The 19,594-nt window shown below is 44.5% G+C and overlaps 2 long non-coding RNA genes across 2 annotated transcripts; both read left to right on the forward strand.

The window, feature by feature from the left end:
- Positions 1-10,646: 10,646 nt before the first annotated feature.
- On the forward strand, positions 10,647-11,510 carry LOC134444642 (uncharacterized). The gene is made up of 3 exons (XR_010034050.1): positions 10,647-10,697; positions 11,146-11,224; positions 11,333-11,510. It is a non-coding gene; the product is annotated as an uncharacterized LOC134444642 (long non-coding RNA).
- A 6,614-nt stretch (positions 11,511-18,124) lies between these two features.
- Positions 18,125-18,945, forward strand: LOC134444638 (uncharacterized). Its single transcript, XR_010034049.1, has 2 exons — positions 18,125-18,178; positions 18,777-18,945. It is a non-coding gene; the product is annotated as an uncharacterized LOC134444638 (long non-coding RNA).
- The last annotated feature ends 649 nt before the right edge of the window (positions 18,946-19,594 follow it).

Below are 19,594 nucleotides of genomic sequence, written 5' to 3' on the forward strand. Positions count from 1 at the left end.
AGATCCCCAGCNCAAACTCTGTAGCGCCACCAACAGGTCAACATTTTAGCTACATTTTTGCCTGTAGCTTTCACACCATGTGCCTAATTTCGAAAATAATACTATCACTAGAATCCTTGGGCCAAGCCGAATCCAACAAACTATATGACTTCATGTCAACCGGAAAAAAACGCCATTTTGAATTTTGGGAAATTCAATAAAAATGGTAGTTGTCCCACAATTTTGGTCAGAATGCCCTAAAAAAAGGTACACTTCATCTTGGGACTGATATGCTTTAGGGTATTTAAAGAATTTTGGACACCTCTTATCGTTTGCCAAAATTGTCATAAAGGTGGCAAAACAGGAAGTGATGTCATATCTCAGCAACCGTTAGTCAGATTCTGTTGGGATTTTTTGCACACATACTAGTCCATACCATGACCCCTCACAAAAAAAAACAGACCCCCAGCTTAAGCTCTCTAGCGCCACCAACAGGTAACAGGAAGTGAGCTCATATCTTGGCAGCCCTTTAATGGATTCAAACTAAACTTGGTTCACATGACCACACTCCCCTCCTAGGCATGCACACCAAAATTGACGAGATTTGGACCAAAGGGGGCCCTGCAGTCCCTTCTGTTGCCGTGGCGACTTTGGCAAGTTTACTGCTTGGCCCCGCATTGCTGCTTGCAGCTATATTTAGGGGCCAAGCAGCGAAGCTGGCGAAGGCCCCTATAGAGTTAGTAGGTTTTCTTCATTGTTATTATTATATAGTCACCATTCTTCTCCGACTGTAAGTCTATGGCAGCCCATAGAACCGTAGCTAGGAAAATGCTGTAAATTGGCACACACATTAGGGACAGTCTCAGCATTACCCACAGCGATTTATAGGTCCCCAGTCCCAACGCTCTAGCGCCACCAGCAGGTCAAAGTTGCAGGTACATTTCTGCTTGTAACTTTTGAACCACTGGGCCAATTTCCATAATCTTGGTATCCCTGGAATCCTTGGGCCACGACGAATCCAATGATGTCATTTTCCACCTGGATAGTTTTCCAGCCATTTTGAATTTTGTGAAAAAATTTTGTGACAATTTTTGACCATTTTGCCCGAAATTCGGTATATCGAATCTCTGTACTGAGCTTTAAATGGGGTCTCAAGGAATATTGGATATCTTTTATCGTTAAGCCATGACAGCCAATCAAAATTGTCGTAAAAGCGGCAAAACAGGAAGTGAGGTCATATCTCAGCAACTCTTTGTCGGTTTCAGCTACGATTTTGTACACACATAGATGTTCATCCCATGACCTACTGAACAAAAATTCAGACCCCCAGCTCAAACTCTGTAGCGCCACCAACAGGTCAAAATTTTAGCTACATTTTTGCCTGTAGCTTTTAAACCATATGCACGATGTAAAATATATTATTATCACTAGAATCCTTGGGCCAAGCTGAATCCAACGCAACATATGACGTTATGTCAACGCAGAAGGGAAATTCCGCCATTTTGAATTTTGTAAAATTCACTGTAAGTCTATGGCAGCCCATAGAACCGTACATAGGAAAATGCTGTAAATTGGCACACATATTTGAGGCAGCATCAACATTACCCACAGCGAGTTATAGGTCCCCAGCCCCAATACTCTAGCGCCACCAGCAGGTCAAAGTTGCAGGTACATTTCTGCTTGTAACTTTTGAACCGCTGGGCCAATTTTCATAAACTNGGATTTTGTACACACATAGATGTCCATCCTATGACCTACTGGAAAAAAAATCAGACCCCCAGCTCAAACTCTGTAGCGCCAGCAACAGGTCAAAAGTGTAGCTACATTTTTGCCTGTAGCTTTTCAACCATATGCACGATGTAAAATATAAGTCTCATTATTATCACTAGAATCCTTGGGCCAAGCCAAATCTAACGCACTATATGACGTTATGTCAACACAGAAGGGAAATACCACCATTTTGAATTCTGTAAAATTCAATAAAATGCTACTTGTCACACATTTTTTGTCAGAATGACCTGCAAAAACGTACACATCATCTGCAGACTGATAGGCATTAGGGTATCCAAAGAATTTTTGATACCTCTTATCGTTTGGAGGTGACAGCCAATCAAAATTGTCGTAAAAGTGGCAAAACAGGAAGTGAGGTCATATCTCAGCAACCGTTTGTCAGATTCTTTTAGCTATTTTTTGCACACATACTAGTCAATCCCATGACCTCCCACAAAAAAATCCAGATTCCCAGCTCAAACTCTCTAGCGCCACCAACAGGTAACAGGAAGTCAGCTTATATCTCGGCTGCCCTTTAAGGGATTCAAAATAAACTTGGTTCATGTGAGCACACTTCCCTCCAAGGAGTGCACACCAAAATTGGCAAGATTTTGTCCAAAGGGGGCGCTGCAGTTCCTTCTGTTGCCGTGGCGACTTTGGCAAGTTTACTGCTTGGCCCCGCATTGCTGCTTGCAGCTATATTATTACGTTGACTTCTTTCCTCTCCTTAGCAAGTCTATGGCAGCCCATAGAACCGTAGGTAGGAAAATGCTGTAAATCGGCACACACATTCGGGCTAGTCTCAGCATTACCCACAGCAATTTATAGGACCCCAGCCCCAACACTCTAGCGCCACCAGCAGGTCAAAGTTGCAGGTACATTTCTGCTTGTAACTTTTGAACCGCTGGGCCAATTTTCAAAAACTTGGTATCCCTGGAATTCTTGGGCCAAGACGAATCCATGGCGTCATTTTCTGCCTGGATAGTTTTCCCGCCATTTTGAATTTTTTGAAATTCAATAAAAATGCTACTTCTCCCACAATTTTTGACCATTTCGCCCGAAATTCGGTATATCGTATCTCTGTACTGAGCTTCATATGGGGTCTCAAGGAATATTGGATATCTTTTATCGTTTAGCCATGACAGCCAATCAAAATTGTCGTAAAAGCGGCAAAACAGGAAGTGAGGTCATATCTCAGCAACTCTTTGTCGGTTTCAGCTACGATTTTGTACACACATAGTAGTTCATCTCATGACCTCCCAAAACAAAAAATCAGATCCCCAGCTCAAACTCTGTAGCGCCACCAACAGGTCAAAATATTAGCTACATTTTTGCCTGTAGCTTTTAAACCATATGCCCGATGTAAAATATATTACCATCACTAGAATCCTTGGGCCAAGCCGAATCCAACGCACTATATGATGTCATGTCAACCCAGAGGAGAAAATCCGCCATTTTGAATTTTGTAAAATTCAATAAAATGCTACTTGTCAGAATGACCTGCAAAAAGGTACAGATCATCTTCAGACTGATAGGCATCAGGGTATTCAAAGATTTTTTTATACCTCTTATAGTTTGCCCGTGACAGCCAATCAAAATTGTCGTAAAAGTGGCAAAACAGGAAGTGAGGTCATATCTCAGCAACCATTTGTCAGATTCTGCAAGATTTTTTTTTGCACACACACTAGTTCATCCCATGACTTCCCCCCCAAAAAATCGGATCCCTAGCTCAAACACTCTAGCACCACCAACAGGTAACAGGAAGTGAGCTGATATCTCGGCAGCCTTTTAACGGATTCAAACTTAACTTGGTTCACATGATCACACTCCCCTCCAAGGAATGCACACCAACATTGGAGAGATTTGGGCCAAAGGGGGCGCTGCAGTTCCTCCTGTTGCCGTGGCGACTTGGGCAAGTTTACTGCTTGGCCCCGCATTGCTGCTTGCAGCTATATTTTTATTTTATATTCATTTTATTTATGTACTTCATTTGAGTCCACATTACAAGTTAATATCATTAGGAACTATATCTGATTAGTAATCCAACCACCATTTTGACCAACAAAAGCATCTTGCTATGGGAAACTACATCAACTCGGTCACCCGGACCTGTCGACTCCAGATGTCCAACGTACGGAATATCAGACCTGTGCTGACACAATATTCTACACAACGACTGGTCCAGGCCACGGTCCTGTCCCGCGTTGACTACTGCAACTCACTCATGACAGGTCTACCTGCTTGTGCGCTAAAGCCTCTGCAGATGATCCAGAATGCGGCGGCACGGTTGATATTCAATCAACCCAAAAGGACCCATGTTACTCCTCTATTTATTGAGTTGCACTGGTTACCGATCGCCGCCCGGATCAAGCACAAGGCATTGACCCTTGCCTACAAAACCATCACAGGAACGGCCCCAGCTTATCTGAAGGACCTACTAACGCCTTATGTTACTGGAAGAGAACTGCGCTCATCCAGCACAAGCCGCCTGGCTCTGCCATCCAGTCGCTCTAGGTACTCCCAGTCAAGATTGTTCTCCGTTGTGGTACCCAAGTGGTGGAACAGTCTCCCAGAGGCAGCAAGACTAAGCACATCTCTTGCAGCCTTCAAGAAACAACTAAAGACATTCCTCTTTCGAGAGAATCTACTAGACTAATGCTTGAACTGGCCTTGCCCCAGGGCAGACTCCTGACATGATGTTTAGTTTAGTTTAGTTTAGTTTGTGTGTGTGTGTGTGTTTGTGTGTGTGTGTACTCGTTATTTACTCTTTATGAAAAAAAAAGAAAAAAGAAAAAAACTAACCCTCTTTGCAACTGCACTTGTTGTTCTGTATATCTCCTGTGCACTTTGTATTTGCTTGTGATGTTGGCTTGATTATGTCCTCTTTTGAAAGTCGCTTTGGTTATAAAGCGTCTGCCAAATGCAATGTAATGTAATGTAATGTAATGTAATGTAATGTAATGTAATGAAAGCAGTCTCAGAGATAATGGGAGCATCTTCTTTGCCAGATGAACATGTTCCCTAATGGAACAACAACCCATATTTTAGAAGCAAATCGACTTTAGAATGGCTTCATAACAATTAACAAGCCAGACGGCTTGTGCTGGAGGAGTGCAGTTCTCTTATGTAACAGGAAGAGAACTGCCCTCCTCCAGCACAAGCCGTCTGGCTCTGCCATGCATTCGCTCTTAGTACTCCAAGACAAGACTATTCTCCATTGTTGTACCCTAGTGGTGGAACGGTCTCGCAGAGGCAAGACTGCACATCCCTTGCAGCCTTCAAGAAACAAGTAAAGACTTGCTTCATTCGTGAGTACCTAAACTAGTTGTTCTGTATACTTCCTCTGCTTTGTATTTGCTAGTGATGTTGGCTATGATTATGTCCTCTTTTGAAAGTCGCTTTGGTTATAAAGCGTCTGCCAAATGCAATGTAATGTAATGTAATTAAATACATATTCTGGAGTAGTCCAGTCAAAGCCCAGACAAACCAATTGAGATAATGGTATCTGATCTGCAACTACAGGACACGTCGCGACTTATCACCGGTTATCACGACTGAGGGTTAAAACCTATTGAATGCAAGGGTGTACTTACTTATGCCTTGCTGTGAACATAACATGTAAATGTTTGGGTGGAATTAGATAAAGGCAAGCACACTCTGTTTGTTCCTTCTTGTGATTTCTGGGAAGATCAGACAATGTTTTATGACCAATTTTGAGAGAAATTTAAGAAATTTCAAAGGGGTGTACAAACTTGTTCCTAACAACTTGACTGTATAGCCACTGCTCTCAAAAGCAGATGTTAGAGGATGGTATTTCAGTTTGTTCTGTGCAGTGAGATTCCTCCATGGACAGGTGAAAGGCACATGCTACTTCAAAGAGGCTTAGGCTGTTGTTTTCTTCATGTGATGCAAATAATGTCTGGTGTCACACACACACACACACACACACACACACACACACACACACACACACACACACACACACACACACACACACACACACACACACACACACACACACACACACACACACACACACACTTTTTTGTTTCTATTCTATACAGTTACACACCATGCAGGCACCCACCCTCGCACACGCAAACACACATTTTAAAATTAGGCCAGATAGAAAAGGAGTGCGCTCACCTCTCCTCAGGAGGAGGATTCTTCCCTCTCTTTCCTAACCGGTTACCCATGGACACTTCAGGCGCACACAGCTGGACACTGAGGGACAGAAATCACACATGAAGTCACAAATCACACTGTTACCGTAGGCGATATTGATAATTAGCCTAAATGTCATTATGTGTTACCGTACGTGATCGTGATAATTAAATGTCATTATGTGTCAGTGCTTCTGAAACTTCCATTTGCAAATGCACGTGTGATGCATTAGCCTATTTGTAGGCCTAATGGGTGAGTAAAATTCAGTTCGCATCTTGATTATTAAGATGAACAGCTCTGTGCAAATCTGGACAAATTACAAACACAAATAGACTATTCTGTCATTCATCCGCCCAAGGGTTCTGCATTTTTCAGCAAAGGACCAAACCGACCACACTTTTTAATCAAAAACAGCAACACAACCCGCAGATTCCCCCCCGTCACAACCCGATCAGCTTCACTGCACCAGAGAATTCAGAATACAGACTGCACCACCGCTGCAATGTGCCACATTTCCGCTGCGTGTGTGAAAAACAGAACTAGCCTAGGCCCTCTTTCAGTTTACTCGGCTTATTTGTTCTTTTTCAGGGCTAAGCTACTTCCCATTTCAGCTTATTCACCTTTTCAAGGCTAATTAAGCTGATTGTTTTCTTACATCAATGTCAGTTATCATGTCGCATGTATCTTATTTACTCACCAAGAGTTTGGAGTCTTTTATCTGTTAGACTTCAGATCCCTACAGGTGTCAGATACACTTCATAGACACGTCATTAACTTGGACACTGAAGACCGCAATTGTAGTATTTTCCTTGGATGGATGAGCGGACAACTTCTGTCTTTCTTGGAGGTTTATTTGGCGAGACCAAAACACACAGCCGACTCCTATTGTAACTGTAACATTAACTGTCAAAACCACATCCTGCATGCGCATATCATTTGAAGTTACATTCTATCCATGTACTGGTGCATGCGCACAATAAGAACACATGACTCAATCATGACATCTTCCCCTTTTTGAGACGAAGGCTATGGCAGGGCTCAACACAGAAATGGAACCGAATAATTCAACTGTGGACTATTAATTACTATGCCCAGGCACGCTGACAGATTGCTTTCAAACATTCATATCACATTCTAAACACACATACTGGTAATTCAACACTTTAAATAAGATACAAGCTAAGCATTTCCTTGTTTTTAAATATTGTCATTCTTTCACAGCATTACTGTGGATAGTAAACACATGGAATCTTCCCCCCCTTTTATGACATTACAACATTCGACAGATATCACTCTCTCCCCTTTTGTTTTGAACAATGAACATCAATATTTTTGTTTTTGCTTTTGTCAGTCATACAATCAACATGTGTGTTTGTGTGTGCAAGTTTTGTGTGTGTGAGGGTTTTTTTTCACATCACACAGGTAACCTAAGGTCATGGGGTGGACTACCCATTAACCTGCATAGTTGCTGGAGGTTATTTTGCTCCGTGTGGCAGACTATGCTCGATCTAGTACAAAGTCTTTCAGCCTCGCAGGTGTCCGAATGACTCTGCCCCGGGAGGTCACTCGGGTTGGCGATATTTCTGCAGGAACAGGCTGTTCAGCGACAGTCTCTGTGTGGCACGCCTGCGTGCCCTCTGCTTCACCAGGCGTCGAGTGTTGGGCGAAGGTGACGCCTGTTTCGACGCAGGACACCTCGGTCGGTCTGCACCAGGTAAGACCTAGGCGCAGGGTGGATGCTGTGGACCGTGCCGGATGTTGTCCAACCCGACTCGTTGTCCAGTTTCACCGCCACGCTCGCCCCTGGAGCGAGAGGTGGAAGTGCACGGGCGCCGTGACGCCGGTCGAATGCACGCCTGTAGCCCTCCTTGGCTCTGGCGTCGGCTTGCCTGACTGCTTCCAGGTCAGGCCACTTGGGGGAGAGGACTGTGTCGAGAGTGGGCACCGTTTTTTTGATCTGGTGGCTTGCAGGGGTGTTCAGTCACACCAGGAAATCGCGGGCATTTTCTCAAAAAATCGCGGTCGGAATTGCCAGATGGTGCACGAGGATTTCCAGAAAATCGTGATAAAAGTGGCAGAGCTTCTTACTGTCACTGCATGAAAAGAGGAATTTGTGGATGAGTTTTGCACCTTAAATTGCCTCATACCTCAAGCCACAGCATTTGCGGCTCCCCCATGCCCCCCTCCCATCCCCTTCTTAGGAGAGCCTTTAATATGTAAACGCCAGTGATCAGGTCGGGAGCTGCCCCAGTCAATTTCAAGTGGGGTGGGGTGGGGTGAGGTCAGGTGGGTGGGAGGGAGTGGGGGGTCGGCAGGCCTGTTTCTAGGATTTTGGGGTCCCTAGGCAACGGGATTGTTGGGGGCCCTAGGGCATTTTTTGGGCTTTTACTAAAATGTGTGTGTGTGTGTGTGTGTGTGTGTGTGTGTGTGTGTGTGTGTGTGTGTGTGTGTGTGTGTGTGTGTGTGTGTGTGTGTGTGTGTGTGTGTGTCTGTGTCTGTGTCTGTGTCTGTGTGTATGTTTTTTCACGCTGCCCAGTGGTGTTTTTCAGAATCACTAACCATTAAACCAGGGGTAGGGAACCTATGTCTCGAGGGCCCTTGAGGCTGTTTTATCCGGCCCCTGATATCATTATAATGTTTTGCAACTTCACATTAAATAGGCCTATGACATATTTTGCAGGCCTAAGGAATCTTAGAAATTACATTTCCAATGCAATTAAGTTATATTCAGGGGACCTAGAAAAGGTGGGGACTGTTTTAAAGGTGTCTACCTTTAAATATGTCTATATGTCTATATAGGCCTAAAGGTGTCTATATAGGCCTAAATTTTATGGGGAAATCCTGATTTGTGTTCATAGTACGGCCAGCGGAGGATTTTATGACCATGGTAGGAATTTGAAGTGGCCCCTCGAATTAAAAAGGTTCCCCACCCCTGCATTAAACCTTTCTACTAGCCAGAGCTTTGCTGTCAGTACATTTTATTATGATACTATAAGCTCAGAAATTAAGTTGATCAAACAATTTGATCTGTGCTATAAACATTTAAATGAACCTACAGAATAGGCAATCAAAATAGAATCATCTGAATGATCTTTCTTGGACATACATTTTGAAGTGACCCTTCGAATTAAAAAAGGTTCCTCAACTGCTTTTGAGGAAAAACATCAATGTGCTTGGCCACTCTGGTTTTTAAATGGTATTCTGAACTAAAGCAAGGATTGTTCAAGTTAGTTGAAAATAGACCGTCTCTGGTTAAATTAGTTCTACACCAAGCCTTTAGGTGGCAGTAAAACTAATTGGCACAATGCGAATTCCACACACAAGCCACAAAGAAGCCATCTACCGCGGTCAACAACACTTCCTGATTGAACAGAATCACGCGCTGTCTGTGTGGTTTCACTGTTACAAGTTTCTTGGCGATATGGGGGAAAGTTCCTCACATACCAACGGAAAATGGGCTTCACATACATGTAAGTACATTTTACTCAACTGTGGTTTAAAGTTTCAGTACTCAAGAGCGACTGAATAGCTCCTCTGAACACAGATCCGCCATTGCTAAGTTGTAGCACAGCCGCTTTACATAGCTGGTAGCTCAAGTCCCCTCAATGTGACTAGGCCTACACTAGTTGCTGCTGTACGCTAGTAAATTCTGATGACTTGCGAGCATCGTAATGACAAAATGCTGTGGTGAATGTGTTAAGTATACTTGTTGATGGTAAATTGTTTGACATTGCTCGTTCTCAGTTGCCTTTCCCCTGCCTAAAGATAGACAAAGGCTACCGTTAGCATGCTATTGCGTTAGCTCATCAACTAGATGCTGGACACTGCTCATTTTTCACGTCTGCCCGGCATTTCGCTGATGAACTAACGCTTAGACGCCTTGCCAATGTATTTTACAGCGGCAAAATGCATCTAGGCGACGTTGGCAAGACTGGTGTGCCGTCTGGGTATGTTGGTTTTCCATTCCCTGATTGTCGCTCCCAACGCAGGACGCTCCCCGGTCGGCTCGCTCCCACTAGCCAGACTATCGATCCCACCGCCATATAACGGAGTTAGTTATCTTTTTGATGTTAGTTTTTTGTTTCTAACCTTAACCTTAACCCTAACCCTAAACCTAACCCTAAATTGCTTGTATGTGGCAGTGTATGATGATACGTGAAATATAATCGGTGGGACTACACGTCCGGGAGTGATAGAAACACCTGGGACTACACGTCCGGGAGCGATCTCAGTACATTCTCTAGTAGCTTGGTCGTAGCGTCACTACCATGTATCGAGTAGCTAACGTCCCTGTAGTTAAGCTATTTTTCCTCAAGTAGCGACGTAGTCTACAAAAGCTACAATTTGTCCCCCATCGATTTTACTCAATGATTTTTGTTTTACTTTCCCTATCCTAAAACCTAGGCAGTCACACAGGGCAACAGTAGGCAACCTGTCCTTAAAAAGTATGGGTCCTCAAAACAGCACTTGTTGCAGAAATAAGTGTAGATGGCCTCTTCAAGAAATTGAAATTATGTATGATCACTTTTTCTTATTGTTTCACGTGGAGGTCTACTGACCTTGTCTAAATAATGTAGGCTAGTTTATGTCCATGTATTATATTAGGACCCAAGGTTAATGGGTTATTCTATTTGCCATGTTTTCACAGGTCATTTATTCGTTCCCCTTGTTTTTTGAAGTGTCCTGCAGGATGCTGTGTCCTGCAATCCTGTGTGCTGTGCTACAGACACGTGTGGAGGTCAACCCAAAATGGGCACAGTCTCACCACAGAAGAGTGAAAGAGGGTAAGCTTAACCTATAGCCTACGTCAGGGTCGGGGAACGTTTCTCATTCGAAGGGCCACTTCAAATTCATCCGAGGGGCCGTAAAAGTCCTCCAAGGGCCGTACTATGAACACAAACCAGGATTTTCCCTTTCACTTTAGGCCTATATTGAAGGCAGCCACATTTAAACAAACACCACCTTCTTCAGGTTCCCTGAATATAACTTAATTGTTTTGCAAATGTATTTTCTAAGATTCCTTTACAAAATATGTATATTTCATGTGAAGCTGAATCGCATTAAAATTATATCGGGGGGCCAGATAAAAATGCCTCAAGGGTCGCAAACGGCCCTAGAGACATAGGTTCCCCACCCCTGGCCTACATTGTCAATATGACTTGTGCTACTTTATAGATAAGTTGTCAATGCTGTGCATTGCTATGCTTTGATTCATTTTCTTACATCCTACAGATCCTGGCAGGGAGACGGTAGTGTCCTGCAGAATGGTGATGGGCCAATCTTACAAGAGACCACAGAAAACTGATATAGTGTAAGATTATCCCTGTTGGGCTCAATAGGTCTTGCTTATTGACATATTTGCTATGTCAATATGAGGTGCATGGTGAAGTATTTATTTATTTATTTGTCTCGCTTCTAGGAACTATAGAAACAGAGTGCCTGCTGCAGTATGGCGAGGACACCCTGAGCAGAGAGCTCCAATAGACCCAGGTCCAGTGTCTTGGCAGGGTGAAATGGCACTGATATGGGTATGTACTGATGTCAGTTAAAATGAATGAATGAATTAATTCTCATATCTGAATAATGTGCACACTGGATTTACCACACACACTGTTACAAACCCATGAATAAAATTTGGGAGTGAAACATAAATGCCAGGTGAAACAGGACTGGGGGGTAGAAAAATGTAATGTTTTAATTGTTGTTTCGCACAAGATAACAAAAACGGCGTCGTACGCCTGTTCAGCAGTGAAGAACAAAAAAGATTCTGGTAAAGAGGAAGAAAATAAAGCCCTATTGTAAAAACTAACTCAAAAATGCAAAACTAACTTCCCCTCCTCGAAATAAAAGAACGTGAGTCTTCCGGAGCTGCCCTGCCTCCTTGACTTCACCTACCTCGTGCGCAATAATTAGAAAGAAAAACAAAACACCACCTTCACCCTTACAATATTTCAAAGTTAAAGCTAAAAATAAAAGACAGCAATTTGAAAAAAAACAAGATGGGAATGGTTTGGTTTGCCACCAGCTTCGCAGTACGACGCGCAGCGAGAGCGGAGCCGAGAGAGAGAGTGAACACCGGGGCTGGCGCGTTTTATCCCCCAGCTCGGCCAATGAGCGCAGCGGCTTCCCACCAGCACACCTGCAGACAGTTTCTCAATCACAAGACAGAGCAAATGCAATCAAGTGATTAGTGGAAGTATACAATGAATGGCAAAAAATGTCACACAGTGGATGGCAAAAATAGGGCCACGTAACACCCCCACCCTTAAAGAAATAAGTTGGCGGTAAATATAACCAACTCTACAATGCAGTATTGTAGTAACTAAAAACAAAACGCTCAACAGTTACATTTTACATGTACATGAGCCATCATGTAAATTCAATACCACACATTTACTACAATAGTAAACCTATACAATACCTGATACATACCACTAGCTTACCCGACAACTTATTTGTAACAGTTTACGCACGGGATAAAGCGTCGGCAACAACATTATCCCGACCACGGATGTGCTTGATGTCTAAATTATAACCTTGAAGGACAAGGCACCAACGCATTAATCGTTGGTTGCTGTTGCACATGCGGTGAAGAAAGGTTAAAGGATTGTGGTCCGTAAACACAGTCACAGTCGCCGCTCCGCCTACGTAGACCTCAAAGTGCTGGAGCACCAGCACGAGCGCAAGCGCTTCTTTCTCAATGGTTGAATAAGCGCGTTGGTAATTATTGAACTTTCGCGAGAAAAATCCAACAGGGTGGTCTAGACCATCGGTACCCTTTTGGGACAAGACAGCCCCTGCGCCTAAGTCACTTGCATCGACAGCTACGGTAAATGGTAGGCTAAAGTTTGGAGCGGCCAAAACGGGAGCAGTGGTGAGCAGCGCTTTAACGCCTTCGAACGCCGCTTGACAGGCGTCTCCCCACTTAAACACGCGTTTGGTACTAAGCATGTCAGTAAGAGGGGCAGCGACTGTGGAGAAGTTCTTACAGAATGACCTATAGTATCCCACCATTCCGAGAAATCTGCGCAATTCACGTCTGGTAGTGGGAGCAGGGAAATTCAGAATTGCTTCCACTTTGGAGTGGACCGGACGAACCTCCCCACGCCCCACAACTTTTCCGAGGTACACAACCGTTGCCTGGCCAAAGACACACTTTGCTAAATTAACGGTCAGGTTGGCTTTTGACAGCCGGTCAAACACAGTAGCCAAGTGTTCCATGTGTGACCGCCAGGTGGCGCTGTACACGATCAAATCATCAAGATAGGCTTCGCAATTAGACACTCCATCCAACACATTATTGATTAACCGTTGGAAGGTAGCGGGTGCGTTTCGAAGACCAAAGGGCATACAGACATACTGCAGGAAATGGTCTGGTGTAACGAATGCTGAGATTTCTTTGCCACGCTCGGTTAAAGGAACTTGCCAATATCCCTTGAGGAGATCTAACTTGCTTACATGATTGGCCATACCAAGGCGGTCAACGCAGTCATCCATGCGAGGCAACGGGTAACTGTCTGGCTTAGTCACTGCGTTAACGCGCCTAAAGTCAGTGCAAAACCTGAATGTGCCGTCAGGCTTTGGGACTAGCAGACAAGGCGAACTCCATGGGCTATTACTGGTCTCAGCTATATTGTTTTCAAGCATAAACTTGACTTCCTGCTTCATTACTTCGCGCTTCAGTGGGTTTGCACGGTATGGATGTTGCCGAATTGGTTTCGTGTTCTCGACTTCAATGTCATGCACTATAGCGGTTGTACAGCGAGGGATGTCAGAAAACAGGGACTCGTGTGTACCAAACAGCGCCGTTAAATCGGTGGCCTCGGACTCGGAAAGGTGAGATAAATATGAGGACAAGTCATTCAAGATCTCAGAATTTTTAAGCCTCCCTTCAATGACTTCAACAGAAGGGCCAGGAACATCAGGAGGCGGATCAGAGAGGACAGTGGCAGCGCGCGGAACAGCTACAGCGGCGATTTCAGCACCAGGTGCCTTGGACAGCTCCCGCTTACCGTCACTGTCACTACAGGTGGCTGCGTGTGTGTCAGAGTGTGTGTGTCTAGTGCGATAGGGCTTCAACCTGTTAACGTGGCACAAGCGTGTGGCTTTTCGGCGATCAGGAGTGGCAATCACATAATTCAGGTCACCTACTCTACGCTCCACTTGATAGGGCCCCGCATAACGCGCTTGTAAAGCAGAGCCCATAACAGGTAGTAAAACCAGTACCTTGTCACCAGGAGAAAAATGGCGAGACACAGCTTTTCGATCATACCGTTTCTTCATTTTCCCCTGAGCGACTTCGAGGTTTTCCTTGGCCAGTTGACATGCACGCTGGAGCCTGTAACGCATCTTAGACACATAATCAGTCAAATCATGGTAGTTAGTCGATTCTGTAAGCCATGCATCCTTCAGAATTTTCAATGGCCCACGCACAGTGTGTCCAAAGACGAGCTCTGCAGGACTAAACCCCAAGCTCTCCTGGACCACTTCGCGTATAGCAAAGAGAGACATTGGAACCCCCTCGTCCCAATCACGCTGAAATTCAAGGCAGTAGGTTTTCAGCATCGTTTTGCGTGTTTGGTGAAAACGCTCGAGAGCGCCTTGGGACTGCGGGTGGTAACTGCTCGACGTGACGTGTTGAATTGCTAACTGTTGCATGACTTGTTTAAACACTCTGGACATGAAGTTTGTTCCTTGGTCCGTTTGGACCCGTTTTGGTAGACCGAACATCGAAAAGAAGTTCAGCATCGCCTTCACAATAACGGGTGCCGTGATCTTTCTCAGTGGAACGGCCTCTGGGAAACGCGTTAGGCTACACATTATCGTGAGTAGATATTGGTTTCCAGATTTGGTTTTTGGCAGAGGGCCAACGCAGTCCAATATAACGTGCTCGAATGGTTCCGAAGACACTGGGATCGGCTTCAACGGGGCAGGCGGAATGACCTGGTTCGGTTTCCCTGCCACTTGACACGGATGACAGCTCGTACAGAACTTTGCGATATCACGTTTAATTCCTGGCCAGTAAAAATTATCCGTTATTCGGTCTGTAGTCTTTTCGACACTCAGATTTCCCGCAAAGTGGTGATCATGAGCTAGACTAAGTATCTCGTCTCTATAAGCGGTTGGCACGACTATTTGATTCACAACATGCCAAGCATCATGCGCAGGGGCATCCAAGGGTCGCCACTTGCGCATCAAAACGCCATCCTGTACATAATATCCTTGTTGACCAATATCACTATTTGCCATGGCCTCGGAGAACAGTGGCGAGAGAGAGGGGTCGTCTTTTTGCTCTTTGATAAGTTGCTCGCGATTAAGAGGCAATTTAGCCGAGACCGAAGGTGAAACGCAAGGCAACTGGACACCATCAGTCGACGGATGCGCAATGAAGGTGTCACTGAGATCAACCACATCATCTGGATCATCAACTTTTACGCGCTGCGCCATGGCGCGTGTCACAACACTGGATGGAAAAACTTCAGGGTAATCCGCGGACATTTCATCATTATCACCTGAAGATTTAGGAGACACAATTGGGCACGGGAAAACTTTTCCACCGGCTAAGTCGTTTCCAAGTAGCATGGCTACACCATCAACGGGGAGACTGGGGCGCACTCCCACAACGACATTCCCAGTGACAAGTTCGGACGAGAGAGCGACCTTGTGTAAAGGTACATTAATGTAGCCCATTTCAATTCCCCTAACGAGGATGCTATCTCCTGTTAGTGTACTGTCGCAAAAAGGTAACACGTCTTGCAATACGAAGCTTTGCGAAGCTCCAGTGTCACGCAATATTTTGATAGGCGTAGGCTCGCCAGGCACCCCAGGTAAAGCGACAGTGCCATCCAAGATAAACGGCGCAAAGGACCTATTTGCGATAGGTTTCTCAGTCTTTAATTTTGACTGCTTAATCTCGTCCATTTTAAGATTGGCAACACAGAGACCAGTTTCGGTTTTAACCGGATTTGCGGGGTTAGTTTGGTCTTTACGCTTGTATCTGTAACAGTCTGCCATCACATGGCCCTTTCTCTTACAGTGGAGGCATGTCGGAACTGGGTTTTTAGATGATGATCTGCGCTTAAACTTGTCCTGAGGCGGTGAAGGAGTGCGAGTACGGCTAGACACCGGGCTTTTAACAGATCCGCTTGATTTTGCGCCACTTTTGGCTGTGAAATCGCGTTTGTGAGCAAGCACATATTCATCAGCCAACTCGGCGGCTTGGGACGGTGTTAACTTTTTGTGCTCACTTAAGTGGGTAGCGACGCCCTGTGGCAGGTTGTTGGTGAAATCTTCCACGATCATTAGGTTGCGCAATGTATCAAACGTAGTAACCTTTTCAGCATGTAACCAACGATCGAAAAGAAGTTCCTTCTCTCTAACGAACTCCACATAAGTGAGCGAGTCAGTTTTTTGATACGATCTGTATTTTTGTCTGTAGGCCTCAGGGACTAGAGAGTAAATCTGTAGTACCGCCTTCTTCACATCAGAGGCATCTTTAAGCGGCAAGGAAGAATAAGCCTCCTGTGCCTTACCAGTGAGAACACACTGCAAGACCATCGTCCACGCTTCAGCTGGCCATTTTAAAGTTGTGGCTACACGCTCAAAATGACTAAAGAACTTGTCAACTTCTTTTTCATTGAACGGCGGGACGACTCTAATATTGCGAGCTACATCAAAGTCAGACTTGGCGGAAGTACCAGCCTGTCGACTGCGAATATCCAGTTCCTTTAATTCTAGCGTTTGTTCGTGTTCCATCTTTTTAACGCGGAGCTCGTGCTCACGCTGCTCTCTTTCTTTCTCCTTTTCATGCTCTCTTTGTTCGCGAAGTTTGGTTTGTTCCCACTCCAGTTCCTTTTCCCTAAGCACGAGACGTTTCCATTCAAGCGAGCTTTTTGTGGGAGTGGCCGGGGTTTCGGGGATTACCTTATCAACTTCGCCAAATACACCGCTGCTATGCAGTGCATCAATGAGGTGCACCTGCAACTCAGCCTTAGGTATGCTGCCACGTACCTCTACCTTGTAATGACCGGCAACGCGTAACAATTCGTCGCGAGTAATACTAAGCAGGCCCTCCTGCGTGGGCGCTTTGATGAACTCGTCGAGGTCAAACATCGTTGCGAAAAACAAAGAAGCTGTTGGCAAAACAAACTGAAAGACTTACCCATCAATAAACCTGGCTATTTGAGAAAAACAGGACCGACAGAGAGGAAAGAGAGAGCGCACACCGTAGGGGAGCGCTTACAGCAGAAACCTCGAAAAAATCGGACCTATCGATTACGGGAGGAAAATGTGATTTATTAAAATCACATCAATTAATTACTAATTAAACAATTCCATCCCGGACGAGCCCCCATTTATGTTACAAACCCATGAATAAAATTTGGGAGTGAAACATAAATGCCAGGTGAAACAGGACTGGGGGGTAGAAAAATGTAATGTTTTAATTGTTGTTTCGCACAAGATAACAAAAACGGCGTCGTACGCCTGTTCAGCAGTGAAGAACAAAAAAGATTCTGGTAAAGAGGAAGAAAATAAAGCCCTATTGTAAAAACTAACTCAAAAATGCAAAACTAACTTCCCCTCCTCGAAATAAAAGAACGTGAGTCTTCCGGAGCTGCCTGCCTCCTTGACTTCACCTACCTCGTGCGCAATAATTAAAAAGAAAAACAAAACACCACCTTCACCCTTACAATATTTCAAAGTTAAAGCTAAAAATAAAAGACAGCAATTTGAAAAAAAACAAGATGGGAATGGTTTGGTTTGCCACCAGCTTCGCAGTACGACGCGCAGCGAGAGCGGAGCCGAGAGAGAGAGTGAACACCGGGGCTGGCGCGTTTTATCCCCCAGCTCGGCCAATGAGCGCAGCGGCTTCCCACCAGCACACCTGCAGACAGTTTCTCAATCACAAGGCAGAGCAAATGCAATCAAGTGATTAGTGGTGTGTAAACAATGAATGGGGAAAAAAAATGGCACACAGTGGATGGCAAAAATAGGGCCACGTAACACACACACACACACACACACCCTAGGCCTAGATGATTTGGACCCAAGGTTACTTTTACCACAGCTCTGGCACATCAATTTTCATTTGTTTAATAACTGGGCAGGTCATTTATTCATTCCCCTTGTTTTTTTTGTTTTGTTTGTTTGTTTTTTGTAGTGTCCTGCAGGATGCTGTGTCCTGCAATCCTGTGTGCTGTGCTACAGACGTGTCTGGAAGCCAACCTGAAATAAGCACAGTCTCTCCACAGAGGAGTGAAAGAGGGTAAGCGTAACCTATAGCCTACGTCAGTGGTGGGGAACCTTTCTCATTCGAAGGGCCAATTCAAATTCATCCGAGGGGCCGTAAAAGTCCTCCAAGGGCCGTACTATGAACACAAACCAGGATTTTCCCCTTCACTTTAGACCTATATTGAAGGCAGCCACATTTAAACAAACACCACCTTCTTCAGCTTCCCTGAATATAACTTAATTGTATTGCAAATGTATTTTCTAATATTCCTTTACAAAATATGTCATTTTATGTGAAGCTGAATAACATAAAAATGATATCGGGGACCAGATAAAACGGCCTCAAGGGTCGCAAACGGCCCTCAAGACATAGTTCCCCACCCCTGGCCTACATTGGCAATATGACGTGTGCTACTTTATAGATAAGTTGTCAATGCTGTGCATTGCTATGTTTTGATTTATTTTCTTACATCCTACATATCCTGGCAGGGAGACATAGTGCATGAGACTATAGAAGACAAAAATAGTGTAAGATTATCCCTGTTGGGCTCAATATGACTTGCTTATTGATATATTTGCTATGTCAATATGAGGTGCATGGTGAAGTATTAATTTATTTGTTGTTTCTACAGCTCCCAGAAGTGAGACTGAGTGCCTGTTGCAGTATGACGAGGACACAGTGACCAGAGACCTTCAGTAGACCCTTCTGGCATGATTGGCGGCTGAAGAACATGAAATCAACAGCAATGTTTATAATGTTGTACATACCTGTATAGTCTGTATTAAAAGGCAGTACCTGTACTATTTTTTCCTCTTACTTTCATATTTACCACGTATTTACTATGAATTGACAACTTTTACTCAAATCCATTTTTGTATGTGCCCTGACTAAAACTATCCTTAAACCTAACCTGTCAGAGGTGTAACAACAACCTGCTCTTAGCAGTGTGGCAGCAGTCTACTTGGATGCAGCGGGGAACATAGAACCCTTTTTTTGAAAAAGCATTGTATGTTACTGAGTTTTATGAATTGTGCCCTTCCCAAACATCATGCATAGGCTACGCGTATCTATGACACGCTGATTTGAACCCACTATTGCGGGTGTCTAATACGCAATGCGCATACGCAAGTTAAGTCGTGCTCCACAACGCCCTGTGACAGGTTCGGTTTAGGGATGGTTTTGGTTTAGGCACAATTTAGGCAGAAATTCGCCTAATCTCGCTGTTCTTGGCAAAAGTAAAGCAGCAGAAACATTACTTCACTGACAGGTTAGGTTTAGGGGTGGTTTTGGTTAGGGCACAGCAAAGCATATTTGCGTTTAGTAACAAATGCACTGTGACAAAACAAAATCGCCGACACGGCGGGGAAAACTGCGCAAACCTCGTCACGTGTCAAAAGTGCATGAAAGCGCTTTACTGGTGCGTTGAGGAGCACGATTTAAATTCCAAAT

Source organism: Engraulis encrasicolus, unplaced genomic scaffold, assembly GCF_034702125.1.
Source record: "Engraulis encrasicolus isolate BLACKSEA-1 unplaced genomic scaffold, IST_EnEncr_1.0 scaffold_63_np1212, whole genome shotgun sequence".
Classification (NCBI taxonomy): Eukaryota; Metazoa; Chordata; class Actinopteri; order Clupeiformes; family Engraulidae; genus Engraulis; species Engraulis encrasicolus.